This window comes from Tripterygium wilfordii, chromosome 15 (genome assembly GCF_013401445.1).
Source record: "Tripterygium wilfordii isolate XIE 37 chromosome 15, ASM1340144v1, whole genome shotgun sequence".
NCBI lineage: Eukaryota > Viridiplantae > Streptophyta > Magnoliopsida > Celastrales > Celastraceae > Tripterygium > Tripterygium wilfordii.
In genome coordinates, this window is record NC_052246.1 from 6,020,849 (window position 1) to 6,037,124 (window position 16,276).

Sequence of the window (16,276 nt, forward strand, 5' to 3'; positions counted from 1 at the left end):
TTCTGCCAACAAACTTCTTCTTCTATGTAACAGACTAACACCTTAGCAAGGTAAAATATCTGATGGTATCAAAAGCACCCCAAAATCTGCCCCAGTTTTGGGTACATATCCAATTAACTGATCTCCAACCCTTCAATTACGAAATTAATTTTGCACTCCCACCTATGTCAATGTGAGACAAGTTAACAGCCAACTCAGGCACCACTCATCAATTCAACAAACTCGTAATCCAACCATCCTTCTTCAAACAATCTGAAATTTGAACTTGCAGCCCAAATTGAAACGCCTGTGAGGTTTTTTTCACTTTAGCAGATTTTTTTTTTGCCCCTATTTTTGCCTAGAGCGCCCTTGCGGGTTTTCACTCTAACGGGTTTTTTTTTTCCTTCCTACCAATAAAACTTAACAACTTCCTTGAAATTGTCCCGAATGTGCCTTTTGAGGGGTTCAACTTCAACTAGTGTCTTCTCAACCTTTTGAACAAACTTTTCCAAGTTAATCATGTGATCTTCATCCTCACTTGGCTTGGCAATTATGTTATCCCCATGCACTTCAATCTCTTTATGCATCATATCATGAAACAGAATGACCTTGGTTTGCTGATAAGTATCTCCCGCATTTTTAGACCAAATGGCATGACTTCATAGCAAAAGGTACCACATAAAGTAATGACAGTAATTTCCTCTTTATCTTCTAGAGCCATCGTGATCTGATTACAATCATCCTTTTTCAGTACCGGTGCAATATTTCTATATCATTCGGGGTATTTTACTACAGCAAGACATCCGACATCAAATTGCTTCTTTATTTCATCTCTAATCTTCCAAGTTTGCACCAATTCAAATTTCCAACCCCAAATTAACAACCTCATCCATTTAAATTATCTTTTCTTTTTGATTAAACTTGTTTCAACATTTCTGACTATATCTCAGATTCATCCTCAATGTTCAAGTCAAACTCGAAATTGTTAATGGGTGCCCCAAAATCTGGTTCATTCGGTTCATCTTTCCATTATCATCAATTTCAATCCTGTCAAAATGGAATTTGCAAGATTTGGAATTTGCAAGTGATGGACAAATAAAGGCAAATAAATGTGGGATGATGAATGTAACAAAGGCATCAAAAACACGGGAATTGGGCAAATAAATGTGGGAATGATGAGTGTAACAGAGCATCGAAAACATGAGAACTGGAAGCATTGAACATGCAAAAGCTGTACTAGAGAAATTTATCAAAGTAAAGTAAAGACATGCTCATTATTAAAACCCAATCAATGGCCGTGAACCGGACCACAGATGGTAGTGCAGATGGATTTTACTCTTGAAGGCTGCTGACAGAATCTGGCAATTCCAAATTGGTCCAGTTACTGAGTTTAAAACATAACTCCCCAAAATTTCTAGTGTTTGGACTTCCGTACCATATCCATGACTGCGGCCAACATGTGCTCCAGCCTTTGCTGTCCCTCTTCTAAAGTTTGTAGCCCCATCTCTAGTCGGGCTATCGCTGCATGCATGCGATCTGATTGTGGAGATGCTGCAATTGCTGATGAGGAATCACCAGGTGGTGATGCTGAGTGACCTTCTTAGGTCTGCTTCTTTCCAGCAGAAGTTGTTTTCAAATGACTGATGCTCTGACGCCATGTCCTTCTTTCCATCATGGTGACCTGATATCCCAAAGATGCTTGAGGCCGAGGAGGTCGAATGCTTTTGAACAAAAGCAACCTTGTGATAAGCCGTGGGAAAAATAACTTCCCCGCCTTTGTTGGCTTCTTCTCGACAAAATCCTTGGCTTTGAAGATCGTGGCCAGATAGATCTTCCCAATATCAAACCACTGCCCTTTATACATAGTAATAATCATACTGTTGGACAGGAATTTTATTCTAGGGTATAAAGAACATTGTCTATTCCATCTGCAACAGATCCAAGTTGTACTGTGATCTCAGTGATTGCTTCGTGCAATTTATCTGGGTCATGAGTACTTGCTTGTCTGCCCCATGACATATATCGAACACCTTGTATGGCATGCTTTGAAACCATAAGTTGCCTTTTGTAGTCTTGAACTTTGTCGGTTGCTTTTTTAAGTCTCATTTTGGTTTCCCTCAAAGCTTCTTGTAGAGATTCGATGGTTTTCTGGGGATTGTCCTCGTATACGTCTTCCCTTATAGGGGAGAGGTTGAATCTGGGATCATTTTCACCTTCCTCTTCTTTAGAAGTAGAACCTTCATCAGTTCTAGACCTTTTTGCAAGTGGAGAGTTAGGAGTATCCATCCTTGAAGATTTCTTGAGGAAGATGAACAAAGTGTTGGACCAAGACTTAGCGTCTAGGTCAACATTGTGTTTTTGATGATTGTGTATGATTGTGAAGATGGAGACGGAGATGAAGATGGCTCAGAGAGAAAACACGCTTTTGCCAGAAATGATTGAGATGGAGATGAAGACGAAGATGGCTCTGCATATGCGAAGACATTCGCAGTGCCTGTCACATCAGTATTTACTTTACTGTCACCTTCCACTGTTATTTTCCCGCTTGAGGACGAATTTTTTTCTTCCTGCTTCTCTTTTCAACCAGATAATAATAAAAAACAAAACTGTCACACTCAACTGTTCATTTCCCCGCTTGAGGACGACTCTTTTCTCTTTTTTTTTCCTTTTTTTTTCAACTAGATAAAAATAAAATAGAATAATAATAAAAAAAAACTTTCACACTCCCCGAGAAATTACGAATATTTGCACAGTGAGGCAGGGTGCATAACAGACGATCAGGATTTAATCCAAGCAGGACCTTTTAAGCTGTCTGATAAGAGATTCCAACGGTGGTGGAGAACATGGCTCTGATGGTGATGGTGGTAATAAACATAGATCACAAGTCTTCGGAAGCTTTCTCTTGTTGTTGATGCATCTCTCTTGGTTTCCGTCTCTGGTCATGTAACCTTTCAAGCGCTTCACATCGAACAACTTCACTGACTTTACAATAAATCCTCTACTCCTTCTTCCAAGCATCTGTCGATTCGAGTCACTACGTTCTCAGATGACCTGATTTCCACCAGAATCTCTCTCAAGGCAGACGATTCCTTGATTTTCTTTAGCAACTCATCTCCTGTCATTCCAGGCATACAATAATTGGTGATAATTAGATCCACTTTCAAACTATCAAACCCAACAGGACAATTATTCTCCTCGTCTAACCCCAGAAACTGAAGTATTCTTATTCCACTGTCCACTGCAGTTACTTTACAGGAAGTAATCTTGAGCAACCTTTCAATGACTGGTCTATTAACAAGGTTGTCATCGACAGCCAAAACGTAAACCTCCTCAGAATCAGACATAAAATGATCCATTCCCACTTGATCAACAAGAAAATTAAGAGTCAATTTCCTCACAAACTGCCCCATTATATTTTTTTTGTTGTTCATTTTCATTGTTTTAGCAATTCACAACTGTAATCTTATACTATAAGGATGGCAAAGACATGAGTGAATTGGTGTTTTTTTTTTGTTTTTTTTTTTTTCATGCATGACTATGAACTCATTTAGTTTGACAAAATGCAATGACTGTGCCTACGTGAATGCATGAGAGAAGAAACCAATAATGGAAATTACAATTAAAAATGTGTAAGACAAAACATCGACGACAAATGAGTAAATCACACAAAAATAGAATATGCCATTACACTGGGTAACCTAAATTTCTGGAGGTTTTGGGCATGGTTCTAGGGCTTTATAAAGTGCTTGGGTAAGTTTATCTAACTATTCTGCGAGGTCCCAGATCATGTTGCTTTTAAAATCCCAACTATTGGGACAAAAGCTCCTCCCTTAACTTTTAAGAGAAGTCGATCCGGTGAGGATATCTTCCACTACCCATGCGGAGACGGAATCTCACGAGAATAGTGGTCAACCCTCTCTAATACTAAAGGTAGAGCCCAGCTGGTAGGCTACAGTGAGTGTAAATGTATGAGATGACAAATACTTTACCACAACAAAATAAATCAACATCTCTGACATATAAAGGAAACAAACAATTAATCATACAAGAAGAAGTAACCGTAGCCAATCAATTTAATCATATGGGCTTGACCCTCTTAGGTTTAAAAAACCTGGTGTCCCCAGCAGAGTCGCCAGTTGTCGCAACCGGGGTCACGACGCGGACCGGCGTGGGAGGATGAAAAATGTTTAGAGTCGCCACCAATTGATTTAAGGTGCAATTGGACACCGAAAAGACCTGCGAACCAGAGAAAAGGGTACGGGGATCGATTGAGTGTGGGGAAGGTGTTAGGCACCCCACAACTCCCGTTTGAAAACGGTTACCCGGATTAATCTAATGGCTATCTTATGAAAACTTGCTCTTTGCAAGGTGTAATTGTTAAAGTTTGAATTATTACTTTCAACACACTTATCAACTTATGATAGTGTTTGAAAAAGAAAGCTTGGAATATTACTATCAATTTATGATAGTTTTTATTTGAAAATAGGTTTAAAATAACACTATCCACTTATGATAGTTTTGGGAAAAGATTTGTAATAACACTATCCACTTATGATAGCATTAAAAAAAATTGTAATATTACTATCAACTTATGATCGTTTTTTTATTTGGAGACACACTACCAACTTTTGATAGATTTAATTTTAAAACACCAACTTATGGTGTTAACGATAAAATGTCCTACCAACTTTTGGTAGGTTTAATTTTGAACACCAACTTATGGTGTTAATGATAAAATGTACTACCAACTTTTGGTAGATTTAATTTTGAACACCAACTTATGGTGTTAATGATAAAATGTCCTACCAACTTTTGGTAGGTTTAATTTTAGATACCAACTTATGGTTTATTTAATAAAATGCCCTACCAACTTTTAGTAGGTTTAATTTTAAATACCAACTTATGGCATAAATGATAAAATGACCTACCAACTTTTGGTAGGTTTAATTTTAAATACCAACTTATGGCATAAATGATAAAATGACATACCAACTTTTGGTAGGTTTAATTTTAAATACCAACTTATGGTATAAATGATTATTTGGAAAAGTGTCATCTATCAATTTAACCTATTATTGCCAACTTATGGCAAATTCATAAATGAAATCAAATAAGGTTCATAATTCAAATAAAGGAAATCAACTTATGATTTCTTTAATTGAAATGACCTATATTCAATTTTAAGCCTATATATTCATAATCCACACTTGTACAAATAATCCAAATAATAAATGTCGAAATTATACAAATCGACATGAATAAGATAAATTACACAATATGGGGGGCCAAATATACACAAATTGTAATAAACCAAACAAAATCTTGAAATTGCTCAAGCCTCCATCAACTCGTCCAAATAATATCCAAGCCCGAGCCTCGTCCAACAAAACAAACATAAAGAGAGGGAAAAATAGAATACTCAAATGTAAATCAAGATTTAAATCGAATCAAGACCACATTATGAGATTCACACGTATCCAAACCAAGAAAATCAAATCCAAATATGGTCTCTCCCGCTTTTTCCAACAAGAAATAGAAGAAAAAAAATGCAAAGAGAAAGGGCTCAACATATTAGTATCGAAAACACTCCCAAGCATCACATATGTCCAAGGTGAATGCAAGAAACACCATGTCTATTCTTAGTCAACATCCGAGGATGCTAAAAATGAATCAAACATTGAAATCAAGTGTAAATAGAGCAATACTTGAGTGAAAGATATGAGGGGTATGAAGCTTCTACCAAAAAATCCAAAGAATCGGTTTTCCCCTCTCTCCTTCTCTCCTTCTCTTCTTCTCTTCTTCCTCTCCCCTCTCTTCCTCTCTTCTTTTTTTGTTTTTCTTCACCAAAAGCCAAAGCCTCTCCTTTTTTTCTTCCTCTCTCTCACGCCTCCTCTCTTCCTCTTTTTTTTTTGTTTTGTTTCCTCTCTCTCCCCCCAAACCAAAGTCTCTTCTCCCCTCTTCTTATTCTTTTTCTTTCTCTTTTCCTTCCCCTTTTCACTTCCCTTTTGTTTTACCCTACTTTCGGCCACTTTATCTTTTCCTTCTTTTTTTCACTTCCTTTTTTTTTACCCTACTTTCGGCCACTTTATCTTTTCCTTCTTTTTTCACTTCCTTTTTTTTTACCCTACTTTCGGCCACTTTATCTTTTCCTTCTTTTTTATATTTTTTTATATATTTTTTTTATATTTTTTATATGATATATATATATTTTTAATATATTTGTTTTTATTATTATTATTTTTGTATTTTGTATTTTTTTTGGCCGGACGAAAACCGGGTACTACAATGTCCACCAAAATGGCGCACCAAAACGGGTGAATTAACCCAAAACATACCCGTTGGACACATATCCCACTATGATAGCCGTTGGATATTCAACTCTATAAATACTGTACAATGGTCATTGTATGTCACTGAAAATTAATGAGATAATATATACTTTCTCTTTCTTTCTTTTTTTCACTCCCTCGGCTCTCAACTACTTCCTTTTCTTCCACAATTCCATTTTCACAATATTTCAAATTATTACATGGTACGGAATTGGTCGATTTTTCGGATCAATTTTCGATTTTTGAAGAAATGGAAGAAGCATGAATAAATCTCAAATAGAATGAGAAAATAGCCCATAATCGACTCCAAATACATCTAACAAAGTTTGATAAAAATCCATGATAATGATAATAAATATATTATCTTATCACAGTTAAAGAAAAATAAATATACATGACCGAGAGATATAATATAATCAAGAAAAAAAGAAAATAAAATATACATGAGGATGTCTTCCCACTTTCGTTTCAGCAGAAATCAATATATGCCAGGATTTTCTTCACCATATCGAGGGGAGAGATATCATTTAAGAGATTATAGGAGAAGGCGAAGACCAATTGGTTCATAAGAGTTATTCAACTATAGCTATTCTTCTCTACGAAATGTCACAGAACAATGTTTTGGAGTTTTAGAGGCTAGATTTCCCATACTTAGACAGATGCCTAGTTATGATATGAAAGAACAAAAGTACTTTGTTATTGCTTGTTGTGTGATACATAATGTTATTAGAATGAAAGCCCATCAAGATGATTTGAGTAATGAGTTTGAGATAGGTATTTTGTTGGTATGAGCTGTACAGATATGTAGAATAAACCAAAAAGATATTGTAATGATCTGATAGAGTAATTGTAGGGATTAGAATTTGTTACCTATAGTGATATATCCCTTGTATCATGGGATTGCCGTAACACTAGCTAGCCTAAGATAAGAGTATATGATTGTTTATAGTTAGGAACATACATCTGTATATATACATACCCAATTGTACTTCTTGAAATATATGAGAAAAAAATCATCTCTCCCAAACCTTGAACCTTTTGTTTATCATATTTTGTAGTTGTAACGCCCTGTACCTTTAGAGTCCTTGTACGAATGACACGTGTCGAGTATATATCCATTTTGTTGGACAAAGATTTTATTCTAGGGTATAAAGAACACTGTCTATTCCATCTGCAACAGATCCAAGTTGTACTGTGATCTCAGTGATTGCTTCGTGCAATTTATCTGGGTCATGAGTACTTGCTTGTCTGCCCCATGACATATATCGAACACCTTGTATGGCATACCTTGAAACCATAAGTTGTCTTTTGTAGTCTTGAACTTTGTCAGTTGCTTTTTTAAGTCTCCTTTTGGTTTCCATCAAAGCTTCTTGTAGAGATTCGATGGTTTTCTGAGGATCGTCCTCGTATACGTCTTCCCTTATAGGGGAGAGGTTGAATCTGGGATCACCTCCACCTTCTTCTTCTTTAGAAGTAGAACCTTCATCAGTTCTAGACCTTTTTACAGGTGGAGAGTTAGGAGTATCCATCCTTGAAGATTTCTTGAGAAAGATATTGGTTTATGATGATTCTTACTTTTGAATATTTATACGAATGGAATATGAAGAGATTGTTGGACCAAGACTTAGTGTCTAGTCAACATTGTGTTTTTGATGATTGTGTATGATTGTATACTAAAATGTGTGTGAACATGCTTGACTTGAACATATCCTAAAATGCTAGAAAACATGCTTAAATGGTTATTTGGTTAATTGTTTAATATCTTAATTGTGCATATACAAATGAAGGCTTATGCATATCTCTATGTGAATTTGGTATCTATATATTTTTGAGATAGTGCTGGAAATTAAGTTTTGAAAATAAATATACATGGACTAAGTTAGGGTATTAATATTCTAATGATCATAATTTATCTTACTTAGGTCCAAATTACTTGAAACTTGAACCACATGCACATGAAGGTTTAATATATGTTCTAGGACTATAATCATGAGAAATTAAGTGCATCACATATATATTTGGTCATATGCTTAAATTCCGCCAAAACTAGGTTTTACCTAATTTTGTGCATATGTGTTCTTTGTGAACGTAGTGAACCAAATGAACTCCGATTTAAATGAAATTTCGTGTGAATCTTAGTTTCATCACTATGAACATATTTGACTTAGTAAAGTTCAAGAGAAAATGTCATTTACACTGAGTTTGCAAAATAACATTGAATTTACACTTAGAATTTATCGGTTTCACTATTAGTGACTTATTTGCTTGGTTGAGTGACCAAACGATTTCCGATTGTTATGAAATTTTATGTGGACATTCTAATATATATAAAATGATTTATCATGCAGTAATACGAATTTTCTGGGTTGTTTTTCTAATGTAATTAACCTATGCGCTCTATATGAAGCTCTTTGAGCTTACATGCAATTGGGGAGTTCTACCTCCTATTTCTTTGTAGGTTAATCATCATGAGGATGTTATATCACTCAGAATTCAGTTTGCTCAAGTGAATTGAAGTCCGGTTTTCAAGTATGAGCTTGGATCTCTAGAAAACCAAGAAAAACCTATGTTCATCAACCTTCCACTAAGGCATTTTGATTGATGTTTGGAATTAGCCTTGGAGCTGTATAATATGGATATATTGGTGCTGCCAAATTCAGAGTTTGAAGTCAAGATTGGAGGGACATGTTTGGTCATGTGAAGGATCTCTTATCTTCATCAAACAAGATCTTGCACATGCTTCCATTATTGAGGTCAATGATAAGATTTTTGTGAGAAGAAAATTGATGAAGCTAAAGGACAAATGCAATGGTTGAAATTTGTAAGGGATGAGAAAGTATATTTTGCAACTAGACAAGACTTAGATTATGAAGATATTCTTGAAGACTACAAGCTCCAACGGTACACTAATCTATGGCCGAGATTGAATTGTTTTGAATTATGAATGGATCAGATTACAACAAGACTTGAAGGGTTAAGATGACCATTTAAAAGGTGAATCCAATGGTTGTGCATAAGACCATATTCTTGCTTGCAATTTTTGACTTAAAAAAAGATCTTACTTGATTTTTGGAGTCAAAGATGGTTGCAAGTTGCTACACATTTTGTAGGAAATCATTGGAGATACCAAGGCCAAGATTTGGTGTAAGTTTGATCAAATGGTCAAAGATGACAAAATTGTTGGAGATACCAAGGTCAAGATTTGGTGCAAGTTTGATCAAATTGTCAAAGATGGCTGCAAGTGCACATGACAACTCAAATCTTGGAAAGCTAGACTTAGAAAATCATGCAAGTGCAACGGCTACATATTGTAAGGTCAAGATTTAATGATCTATTCATTCAATGGCCAAGATTTGCACATGTAATTGAAGGTCGAGATTTGAAGATAGAAAAAGATCCAATGGTGGAAATCACAAGAGCTTGGTAAATTATAAAGAGGGGTTCTTCCTCATTCCAACTTGGAGAAGCCAAAATTATATTGAAGAAATTCTTGCTCTCAAAGCTTTCAAGCTAGTTTGTGCCATTGAATCCAAGCTTCTACCCAAGCCACTCTAAAGGCTTCCTCACTATTTTGCTTTTGCAAAGAGGGAGTGCTTCTCATTTGGCTTCTTATTTTCAGATTCGAAAATCCTCATTATTCTTCATTTTCTATCCAACCCGTGAGGTGATATTGTGATTCTTGAGTGTTCCTCAACCCTATTTGCTTAGTGCAAACCTTGAGTGAACCATTTATACCGAACACTTGTAAAAGTCCCTTCATTGGGCAAAAACCTTGTTGAGGTTGAGTTTAAGGGAGTGGTTGAAACCCTTGGTTGTAAAGTTTGAAGATTGTCTTGAAATCTTCAGTTTTAAGGGTGACCTAAAAACCCTTGTGAGTTTTGTGGAGCTCTTGAGAAAACCACATCCTTAGTGGAGGTTGGAAAATCCTAGGTTGGTGAACCTAGGTAGTAGATGTAGGAGAAGAGTCTCCGAACTACTATAAATTGCTGTGTGGACTTTCTTGATTGCATTGCTTGCTTGTTGATTGATTAAGTGTTTTGATTGCAGAATTTTCTGAACCACTAGTCTGTCCGTGCACTGTTCACATAGCTAAACTTTGAATTTTAATCTGAATTTTTGATATAGTATTCATTAGGGTGTTGTGATACTGCATACCAAATTTCATTGAATTTTGACTTGATTTGCTAGGTGAAATTTGAGTTGTAAAATCTGTGCGCAGTGTGTTGTTTGAAAAAATCTGTTTTTGCAATTCCTTGATTATTTGATAATTGATCATTCACCATATTGTATCACATCTTGCATTGAAATGAATGTTGATTAGGATAATCATTAGAGTTCAAATTTGTGTGCTAATTGTTAATTGACATTGATTTCCTTTTAAATTATAAAAAGAGATTCCTATCGGAATTTGGGGACACAATTCACCCCCCCTCTTGTGTTAAGTACGATCCATCACATTTGAGCTGGGTAGACAGGTTTGAAGTTAAATTGGAGGTTAAAAATCATTAAAAATTGATACCGAGTGAGTCGGGGGTGTACGAAAGGTTTTTAGCCGAAATTATGGATAACAGATATAATTGTCCAACAGCTTTTAAAAAGCCGTTCGAACAGTCATAGGGAGAATAGAAGACCCCCAGTTCCGATCGATCGGAACTGGGTTCCGATTGATCAGAACCCACCACTAGAAAATGGGACAGGGGCAAATTCCGATCGATCGGACAATTCCAACATGCGTGAAATTGAGGTTTTAAAATACCCATTTCACGATTTCTCTTAAACCCACCGACGAAAACCAACCCTAGACACCATTTTCTCTCAAATTTCCTTACTTCCATCAGTCCAAGATCATCAACCAAAGTAATATTATTCTCTTTCAAGTTGTTTCAAGTTGGATTACGACTTCTCTCTCGAGATTACATGTTCTTCAACTTCCATTTTTGTTCTAACCTCAAGGTTTAAACCCAAACTCGAATCCATGAACTCCTACACCATTTGAGGCCTAAAGGAAGTTTGAATCACTTCCTTTTACTTGTTTTTACACCCTTGGTGAGTTTATTTAACTTAAAATTGTGAATTTGGGTGTTTGGGTGATTTGGGATTTTAGGGTTTATGGGTATTTCGGGATTGGGAGTCTAAATTAGTAATTGTGGATTGATAATGACAATTTGTGTTGTTTATGGTAAATTGGCTCAATGGATAGTACTCGGAAAGCATTGGATGCACACGTGAGACAGTTTGTGAAATTTGAATAAAAGCTAAGGAGGAGATGTAGGGAAATTTCACCCTTTCTATTTCCAATGACTATATTCTTTCTATTGAGAGCGTTGATTTTCCTCATTGGTCATTGTTATTTCGTTCTCGCCTTAATTGTGCCTAAAGGAGAACAACTCTATTGTGTGATTACTTTGTTGCGTGAATTGAGTGATATTACATACCCTACATGCTCAATCTCCTATTGAACATGGGATACTCTTAAACATGGATCATGTAGTAATATATATGTAGGATTGTATGTATACATTATTGCATAACCATGTTGGACATGCATTGTAGTTGCACGGTGGATGTTGGGTAAGGACCCGTACATCTCCTAGGTATGGTTGGTGAGAAATGTGGAATGTCGTTGGGCCGTTCAGGGTTCCGATGAGTAAGGAAATATCGATGGGCTGGGTCAGGATTCCCTATGTACTTGATACACCATACGGAGATGCTGTTGGGCTGTTCAGGGTCCCATTGAGTACAGGGATTCCGATGGGCCAAGTTAGGATCCCATATGGTGTTGTTATTTACTTGTATTTTGGTGTACATGATGTTAGATATCATATTGTTGCATTTGTACTTTCTTTGATAATTCAGCTCGAATATCGATTATTCATTCTCTATTATTTTCTACTGGGCCTTTTGTTCACCCTTTTTCCTTTTCTTTTCCCCCCACAGGTGAGTCTAGTTCCAGTACCAAAGTTGCTGACCAGGAGGAGCGTACGTGACATGGATAGGCCCTGGAGAGTGATAGTGTAATGCCCTGCTCTGCGTCATATGAGGCGAGGTGTGGGGGTTACTATTCTGGATGAAATACCACATCGGCCAGGGACGAGTCTTGGGTGCAGAATATAACACGCTGCAGACCTTAAACTATTGTCCAATCTTTTCTGGTATGGGCCAGGAGAGGTTGGGAACTGCCAGGCTGGGCTTGGTATGGGCCAATTTCAGTGGTTGGTGGGGAGATTGGGCTTTAGTGGGTCGGGCTGTTACAGTTGGTATCGGAGCCGACCTGGTGGGTATGTGGGTTTCGTCCCTCACGTCTAACCGGGGCGCGGTGCTCGTGTCTGGCGTGACCCACGGGGACGTGGGCTCCTAAGGGGGGTGGACTGTAATGCCCTGCTCTGCGTCATATGAGGCGAGGTGTGGGGGTTACTATTCTGGATGAAATACCACATCGGCCAGGGACGAGTCTTGGGTGCAGAATATAACACGCTGCAGACCTTAAACTATTGTCCAATCTTTTCTGGTATGGGCCAGGAGAGGTTGGGAACTGCCAGGCTGGGCTTGGTATGGGCCAAGTTCAGTGGTTGGTGGGGAGATTGGGCTTTAGTGGGTCGGGCTGTTACAGATAGGACCTAGATGGTTGAGTATTATGGTTATGTTATTAGTACTATTTGTATTTGAGCTCTCGGGTTGAGACTTGTTATTTATACACCTATTCAGTTGATGATTGGATGATCGATAGGGTGCTCCGTGTGATCGGGAATATCGGGTCGGGTTTGTGGACTTTATGTCCTGATGTTGATTATGCTTGCAAGGTTACCCTCTTGCATTGGTTGCTTTGACTATAAATGTCATTGTGTGTGGAGATATGTGATGATATAAATTATTAGATTGTCTGAGGCTCTGCCTAGGTTTGAGAATTTATTTGTGATATTGCTGTGCTTGTACTCTAGGTTGGCATTCTCCGAAATACAGGGAGATGCTGTCGGATTTTTCAATGAATTGATGATTGATTAAATCATAGTATACATTGGCTTGATACAATCGATGTAGACATTCTTGTCTATAGAATGGTCACCATGATTGATGACATAAGATGGTACCAACAGTAGCGCCTCCCGGGTCGGGGAGTTACAATAGTTCCCAGGAAAAATTTACCCTTGCTCTTCCCTGACAGACAACACAATCTGAGTCCTAATTTCATTATCGAGCCTCATGGTCAATAAAACTCTATTGGTGTTGAAATCGTGACACAGAAATCCATATAACATCGATGGTTTGTTGGTGTTGAAATCGCGTCCTGATCCGATTTCAAGATGTCTCTCTTTGTTTTGTGTTGGTGAAACTAGGTCGATTTAAGCCCCTAAATTGATTTAATTTGAGGATTAGGCTGGTTGGATTTCGAAAGCACTGAAACTTGTTCTTAAGCGCTGAATTGCGTCTCCCTAGGTTGATTTGGGTGATTAATGAAGGCATAAGGAAGACATAAGAAGGAGAACTTGTCATGCCTTCAACGCTATTGTGCCAAACTCTACAGAAGAAGGAAGACAGATGAAGGAAGGAAGGAAGAAGTGGAGACCTGTTTTTGTGTATGTCTGGGTCAAATACATGTTTTAATATAAGTCGTTGGTTAGATCCAATGGCTGAGAATGAAATTTGTATTTTACTTCGATAAATGACAGCGCATAAGAGAAAATTACTATATATGTGTGTGAACATATTTCAATGATTATTGGTTGTTACTTCACCCTTTGAGTTTGGACAAGATAACCTTCACACAAATGTCGTGGTCAATAATTCTTTGGCAACCATCCAATAATTGGTCAATAAAAAAGATGGACAAAGACGTGAAACATGTTCTCAATAAAAAAATCACATCATCCAATTCACAAGATGCCAATTGGATAGATATAAAATACTCCAATTTGCGCACAAATTATTTGATCCTCAATTTTGATGATGAGATACTTTGATATTTTAAAATTAATACCTCCTGAAAGGTCACTTCTCTTCCCAAGCCTGCAAATAATTATATAAAACATTTATTAGTCATCTTATTCCGTTCCACATTTCGATCAGTCTCAATGTCTTGAATTTTGTTCGACGCTTCTTGAAGTTCTTTTCTTATTCTATTCTATCAAGCTCCTCAAAATCATAACCAGTAGACTCATGTCGAGGGTAGATAATGACATTAGGTGTGCTTGCAACAACCAATGATAGTGATAGTTGTTCATGATAGGGTAGTGTTTCCCCTCGTGATCTGTCAAATCATGACAACACCCTTCATAATCATCGATCACATTATCTTCTTTGCCTAACAATGCATTATATTTCCCTATCATTAGGATCTTTGCTTCTTTCCACAGTGGTTTCATCTGTCTTTTTATCAAACTCGACTTTTCTGATTCTTCAGCTTCATCGTCATCAGTATCTTCACCCTCTACTTCATCAACTTCTTCACCTTCATCATCATTAATCTGAACACCTTCTTTTGCATCCTCTTCTTCATCATCCAATACCTCATCAGTATTTGCACCCACATTTTGTATTTTCTCTTACTTCACAGCAGATTGGATAAGCTATACAGTTTTCGTTGCACCACATTTTGTATTTTTTTTGTGAGAAAAACTTGTATTTCTTTTTATAACCACACTATAACTTGTCTTGCAATGTTGAATTGCTTCTGAAAAAAAAAACTATTAATTTCTCCATATTGTTTGGATTTGAAGTGCGATGATTTTTCACTCAACCCAAAAGTTCAATAAAGAAAATACATTCATATTATTCATTGATTCCAACCACAACTTGTCGTTTTTTTGTTGTGGGCAAAACTTGTATGGTCTTTTAGAAAAATTGTTTTTCAATGTATAATGATTTTTCACTTAACCCAAAAGTCCAACAAGCAAAATACGATTTTTTTAAATACCACTGAGAAATTAAAAATATGTTTGCAGTTGGAATCGAACCTTGAGCAAATATATGTCTAACCCACTCGATTATCAAACGAATCACCTCTTGTTAGTATTTATTTATTTATTTGAACAATGATTTCTTGTATATTATTTATTTTTTTCTAGTTTTCAACCACACATTGTATTCTTTTTTTGGTCATAACTTGTATATCATACTGCAACTTGTCTAGTAATGTTCAATCATTCCTAAAACGAATCTATCAATTCTCTCCCCAAAAGGAAATATTTTCGGACATAGAAAGATTCTGATATTTATCAATTTCAACGATATATATATATATATAATTGATGTGATACTTAATATTGATTATAATAACTATTTATATTTAATATTAGATGCTCAAGTTCCACGAGAACACCCAACTATTCAAATTTAATATCACTTGAAAGTTGAAAGTCCATCACACCCTTTTTTAGTTTACATAACTAACACTAATTAGAATAAGGAATGGATCTAGAAAATGGATTGAGGGGGCTTGGTTAGTGACAGAGGTAGGAATTTATAAGAAGGGAGTCAAAAGTTGATGTAAATTCGAAGGCAGAGCCTCTAAATTTTTTAGGGATATTTATTGAAAAGTGATTGAAAATATTAAATATCTATATACTCATTAAATAAAATAAATAAATACATATATTCATTAAATTAGATATTAAAAATTAAAACATAAAATATTCAAGGTAACAAAAAAAAAATCATTTGATTGTGCTAGACGATTTTTCATTGAATAAAAATTATTTACCATTTATCATTTATCATCATATATGTTTTCTTGTGCATCAATGGTGCAGATATAAACAATGGACTTTGGAGATAGAGCTCCCACTTTCGAGAGATTTTTACGAATTCTTCGATATTTTTTATTTAGTTTTCGTATCCATTAGATGTGATCCATCTTTTATGGTGGCACAAATGCCTTCTACGGCATCAAGTTTTTCAATCCCAAATTTGATACATGGTCTAACATATATGTCTATGACCTTTTCGAAAAATATTTGTTGTGTTGTATGACA